At 35.1% G+C, this 6,750-nt stretch overlaps 1 long non-coding RNA gene across 1 annotated transcript; it reads left to right on the top strand.

The window, feature by feature from the left end:
• The first annotated feature begins 4,314 nt into the window (after window positions 1-4,314).
• LOC121909789 lies at window positions 4,315-6,369 on the top strand. Its single transcript, XR_006099520.1, has 3 exons — window positions 4,315-4,359; window positions 5,252-5,395; window positions 6,288-6,369. It is a non-coding gene; the product is annotated as an uncharacterized LOC121909789 (long non-coding RNA).
• The last annotated feature ends 381 nt before the right edge of the window (window positions 6,370-6,750 follow it).

Consider the following 6,750-nt stretch of genomic DNA (forward strand, 5'->3'; position numbering starts at 1 on the left):
GCATAACCATAACTGCTCTGCTCTGTCTGATTAACTGAAAGACCAATGAAAGAACCTTCATCTCCATATCTAACAAGTTGAATAAAATGGTCAATGCCTTCATGTAAATGAAAAAAAAAAAGGTCCAATTGCTTTTGAGCGTGACACTTAATCTGCAACTGTTCCAGTGGAGCAGCTCAGAGGCTGGAGAAGAGGACTGTTTTGTTATAAGGGGTACATGATCCTCACAATGAATGTCTGAAACTATGAATTTAAAACTGGGCAACAATGATAAAGAAGACAACACCAACTTGATCAAGTTTAACTTGAGAATGTTTAAAAAACAAAGTTTCTTACCTCTTGAAAGCCAATTTTTCTAAAAAAGCAAAAAATTATGATCAAACACTGATTATTGAAATATATATTATCAGTTTATCTATAATTCTGTCATCCTGTTTTTCCATACTGTAATGTTATTATCTTGATCTATTCTCCACACAAAACATCTGTTGCATGTCTGTCCGTCCTGGAGGAGGAATCCCTCCTCTGTTGCTCTTTCTGAGGTTTCTTTAATTTTTTCTCCATTAAAGGGTCTTTTGAGGGTTTGTGTTTTTCTTTATCTGAATCGAAGGTCTGAGGAAAGAAGATGTTGTATTGCTGTACAGATTGTAAAAGCCCCCTGAGGCTGATTTGTCATTTATGATATTGGGCTGTATAAATGAACATGGACTTGACTTAATTTGACACTGCAAAATTGTAATAATCCCTAATGAAATGCAAAAGCTGGATAAAAGTCTTTATGTTTTTACTAAAAAAAAATAAACTTCCTTTACAGGAAACGTGAAGCCACATCAAAGATTTCCTACAACTGCAGTTGGGTTTTACAATAAGAATAAAGCATATATGTATTCCAGTTTAAGGCCAATATTTTTAGACAAACTGGTTAAATGAGACAAGGAAAAAATAGTTGTGATTTAAATCAGCGAGTTCTAACTTAGCAACTTTAAATAACATATCTCCATGCTAAAAAACATCACATCACATCTTGAACAGATTTGTTGGATCCTGAAATAAACTCTGTTGGGGTAAAAATTTTAAAGTCTTACCAATTCTGCTTTGAATGTAGCAATGTGCAAATACCACCAAGATGACACCCACACCTACTCCACAACCAGCCACAATCATTGTCAACTTTAAGTTCCCAATCAACATTCCTGTTTTGGAACAACAGAGGCCATAAACAAGTGTCATTGCAACTGATAGGAATTTAACGTGAATTAAGTTGTAAACATGATAAATCAGGTTGAGGATATCTTAACCATCATAATTATGCAATACAGGTTGTTTCACTGTGATACTACAGAGCAATAGCCTCCATAATGCTTAAACAGTCTGACCTGGTGAATAAAAATATATAATAATTCAAATACAATATTTTCCATAAGAAATATATATATTTTGTGTTTAACTTATCCACAAAGCCTGTAATTTCATTACCTCATGCTAGTTTTACAGGAGTTACAGGAGTGGAAGCACTGTTAACATTCAGACCAGATGAATAACAACACAAAGACCTTTAAAAACTTTAAAAAATAATAAATGTAAATTCAATTCATGATAATATTCTTCATTGCATTTCAGATTTATAGCATACTCTTGGTGATTTTGTTAATAGATTTGTGCCCGTCATTTAAATACATATTTGTGCCATTTGTATTATTTGTATATTTAACATTAAAATTGCTGAAATTAATATTTGTGTATCATCTGAGTTCAATGTGTGTGATACAAAGACAAGAATACCTGCATAAGCTCTGCGTGCAGGTGAATCTGTAATGGAAACGGAGGTTGTTAAATCAGTTTTTCTCTTATTGTTTTCTGCAGCACACACACAAAGAAATCACAACTGAAACTTTACATCACACTGTTGTTATCTTGTGCTGATACTTTGTCACCAAATCAGCTATAATAATATCAGATGATGGAATAATATTTGTATGGTGATGGAGGTTGTGTCACTGTGTGGACTCTCCACGTGTCACCAGTGAACTTACTTTCCCTTTAAGTGGAAGAGGTGCTGAAATTTTTGAAGTAAACATATTTTAATTTAATTAAATAACTGCATATTTCAAGTGTCACAGTCACAAGTTGTCATTTGTGTTTTGCTTGTTTGCCAACCTCAAGAAGGCTGATCTCACACGGTGTGAAATATAAGCAGGTCTTGTGTCAGAGCCTGCTCCCCCCTACAATAGTGTTTCTCTGCCTTTAAAATTGTGTTTCCTGTAGTGCAACCTCCACGGTTGAGGTTAGGTCTTACAGTTAGTCATTGTGATTTAATACAGAGACATTATAGAGCAAAAATATACTGTGTAAAATGTGTAAATATACTCAAATTAGTAAGATATAATTAACTTATACAGTGACAACAGCACAGCTGGACATGAAAGACAATAGGTCATTGACTGACCTTGTACTTGGATCTCATGAAAACAATCTGTTGGAAAAACAATGTGTTACAAGCTAAATAAAATGCAATAATAACTCATTAAGAACTTCAACAAGATTTAGACGGATTGAAACTTTACCTAACGAGTAATTCTATCAATCATGCTATGGTATATTAACATGCTCATACATATTAACATACATACGATGCTTATTAATTTAATGATTGGGTAATGCTTTAGGTTATGGCCCGCATCGTACAGCCTTGTTATTCCCAATTTACTAAGTAATCGTTTTTGCTGATAGTGTACCAGTACAGTACATACTGATGTAGGTACAAGAGAACAAGATGGGAAGTTAACAATTAAAGAGGGTAACAAATTTGGAACTTAAAAAGAATTTGTACTGTAGTTTTTTAACTGACAGGTATCTATTTTAAAATTGCGACGTATGTACGACTTGTTCTCGTTCTCACTTAGTGCAAAAAATTACACTGTAAATTTGGAATAATTACGCTGTACGCTGTGACGTGTAATCTAAAGAGTTTATCAATGTTTGCAAGTGTGAACCTGCGTTGGTTTGTATATTAGCCTAATGATGAAAGAATCAATAGAAGGTTTAACTTACGCATGAGGATGACAAACAACAGGAGTCCTGCCATGATGAAGCTGAAGACTACGACTGACCAGGACTCCTTTAAAGACTACACTTGTGTCTATGGTTAGACTTTCACAAACTGAAATGTCATTTTGCAGAACTCGCTCTCAGGAAAACTACAGCGAGCATCAGATGTGAATCACACTATTAAACAGGCCACGGAAATACACACATCAAACATCCTCTTCGAACTAACTACGTGTTTTATTACATCGGTGGCCAACCTCAGAAGAAAGACGACAGTAAGTTTGTTCCTCATTTCTTTTGCTGTCTGTTTTTTTCCCAGAGTAGCTTTTAAACAGAGATGGGCAGATCTACTGACATGCAGCGTCTCAGTTTCACTTGGTGTGTGTGTTTAAAATACTTACAGTTTTTAAAACTTATTTTTCAGGTACACCTCTCCACACAAACTTGGCATATTGATGGACTAAGTACTTATCATCAATTACTTCCCATTTTTGTCCCGATTATTTAACTTCAACAAGATTTAGACGGATTGAAACTTTACCTAATGAGTAATTCTATCAATCATGCTATGGTATAGTAACATGCTCATACATATTAACATACATCCGACGCTTATTAATTTAATGATTGGGTAATGCTTTAGGTTATGGCCCGCATCGCACAGCCTTGTTATTCCCAATTTACTAAGTAATCTTTTTTGCTGATAGTGTACCAGTACAGTACATACTGATGTTGGTACAAGAGAACAAGATGGGAAGTTAACAATTAAAGAGTAACAAAGATAACAAATTTGGAACTTAAAAAGAATTTGTACTGTAGGTAGTTTTTTAACTGACAGGTATCTATTTTAAAATTACGAGGTATGTACGACTTGTTCTCGTTCTCACTTAGTGCAAAAAATTACACTGTAAATTTGGAATAATTACGCTGTACGCTGTGAGCTGTAATCTAAAGAGTTAATCAATGTTTGCAAGTGTGAACCTGCGTTGGTTTGTATATTAGCCTAATGATGAAAGAATCAATAGAAGGTTTAACTTACGCATGAGGATGACAAACAACAGGAGTCCTGCCATGATGAAGCTGAAGACTACGACTGACCAGGACTCCTTTAAAGACTACACTTGTGTCTATGGTTAGACTTTCACAAACTGAAATGTCATTTTGCAGAACTCGCTCTCAGGAAAACTACAGCGAGCATCAGATGTGAATCACACTATTAAACAGGCCACGGAAATACACACATCAAACATCCTCTTCGAACTAACTACGTGTTTTATTACATCGGTGGCCAACCTCAGAAGAAAGACGACAGTAAGTTTGTTCCTCATTTCTTTTGCTGTCTGTTTTTTTCCCAGAGTAGCTTTTAAACAGAGATGGGCAGATCTACTGACATGCAGCGTCTCAGTTTCACTTGGTGTGTGTGTTTAAAATACTTACAGTTTTTAAAACTTATTTTTCAGGTACACCTCTCCACACAAACTTGGCATATTGATGGACTAAGTACTTATCATCAATTACTTCCCATTTTTGTCCCGATTATTTAACTTCAACAAGATTTAGACGGATTGAAACTTTACCTAATGAGTAATTCTATCAATCATGCTATGGTATAGTAACATGCTCATACATATTAACATACATCCGACGCTTATTAATTTAATGATTGGGTAATGCTTTAGGTTATGGCCCGCATCGCACAGCCTTGTTATTCCCAATTTACTAAGTAATCTTTTTTGCTGATAGTGTACCAGTACAGTACATACTGATGTTGGTACAAGAGAACAAGATGGGAAGTTAACAATTAAAGAGTAACAAAGATAACAAATTTGGAACTTAAAAAGAATTTGTACTGTAGGTAGTTTTTTAACTGACAGGTATCTATTTTAAAATTACGAGGTATGTACGACTTGTTCTCGTTCTCACTTAGTGCAAAAAATTACACTGTAAATTTGGAATAATTACGCTGTACGCTGTGAGCTGTAATCTAAAGAGTTAATCAATGTTTGCAAGTGTGAACCTGCGTTGGTTTGTATATTAGCCTAATGATGAAAGAATCAATAGAAGGTTTAACTTACGCATGAGGATGACAAACAACAGGAGTCCTGCCATGATGAAGCTGAAGACTACGACTGACCAGGACTCCTTTAAAGACTACACTTGTGTCTATGGTTAGACTTTCACAAACTGAAATGTCATTTTGCAGAACTCGCTCTCAGGAAAACTACAGCGAGCATCAGATGTGAATCACACTATTAAACAGGCCACGGAAATACACACATCAAACATCCTCTTCAAACTAACCACGTGTTTTATTACATCGGTGGCCAACCTCAGAAGAAAGACGACAGTAAGTTTGTTCCTCATTTCTTTTGCTGTCTGTTTTTTTCCCAGAGTAGATTTTAAACAGAGATGGGCAGATCTACTGACATGCAGCGTCTCAGTTTCACTTGGTGTGTGTGTTTAAAATACTTACAGTTTTTAAAACTTATTTTTCAGGTACACCTCTCCACACAAACTTGGCATATTGATGGACTAAGTACTTATCATCAATTACTTCCCATTTTTGTCCCGATTATTTAACTTCAACAAGATTTAGACGGATTGAAACTTTACCTAACGAGTAATTCTATCAATCATGCTATGGTATATTAACATGCTCATACATATTAACATACATACGATGCTTATTAATTTAATGATTGGGTAATGCTTTAGGTTATGGCCCGCATCGTACAGCCTAGTTATTCCCAATTTACTAAGTAATCTTTTTTGCTGATAGTGTACCAGTACAGTACATACTGATGTTGGTACAAGAGAACAAGATGGGAAGTTAACAATTAAAGAGTAACAAAGATAACAAATTTGGAACTTAAAAAGAATTTGTACTGTAGGTAGTTTTTTAACTGACAGGTATCTATTTTAAAATTGCGACGTATGTACGACTTGTTCTCGTTCTCACTTAGTGCAAAAAATTACACTGTAAATTTGGAATAATTACGCTGTACGCTGTGAGCTGTAATCTAAAGAGTTAATCAATGTTTGCAAGTGTGAACCTGCGTTGGTTTGTACATTAGCCTAATGATGAAAGAATCAATAGAAGGTTTAACTTACGCATGAGGATGACAAACAACAGGAGTCCTGCCATGATGAAGCTGAAGACTAAGACCGACCAGGACTCCTTTAAAGACTACACTTGTGTCTATGGTTAGACTTTCACAAACTGAAATGTCATTTTGCAGAACTCGCTCTCAGGAAAACTACAGCGAGCATCAGATGTGAATCACACTATTAAACAGGCCACGGAAATACACACACCAAACATCCTCTTCAAACCTCAGAAGAAAGACGACAGTAAGTTCGTTCCTCATTTCTTTTGCTTTCTGTTTTTTTCCCAGAGTAGCTTTTAAACAGAGATGGGCAGATCTACTGACATGCAGCGTCTCAGTTTCACTTGGTGTGTGTGTTTAAAATACTTACAGTTTTTAAAACTTATTTTTCAGGTACACCTCTCCACACAAACTTGGCATATTGATGGACTAAGTACTTATCATCAATTACTTCCCATTTTTGTCCCGATTATTTAACTTCAACAAGATTTAGACGGATTGAAACTTTACCTAACGAGTAATTCTATCAATCATGCTATGGTATATTAACATGCTCATACATATTAACATACATACGATGCTTATTAATTTAATG

Source organism: Thunnus maccoyii, chromosome 13 (assembly GCF_910596095.1).
Source record: "Thunnus maccoyii chromosome 13, fThuMac1.1, whole genome shotgun sequence".
In the NCBI taxonomy this organism is placed as follows: domain Eukaryota; kingdom Metazoa; phylum Chordata; class Actinopteri; order Scombriformes; family Scombridae; genus Thunnus; species Thunnus maccoyii.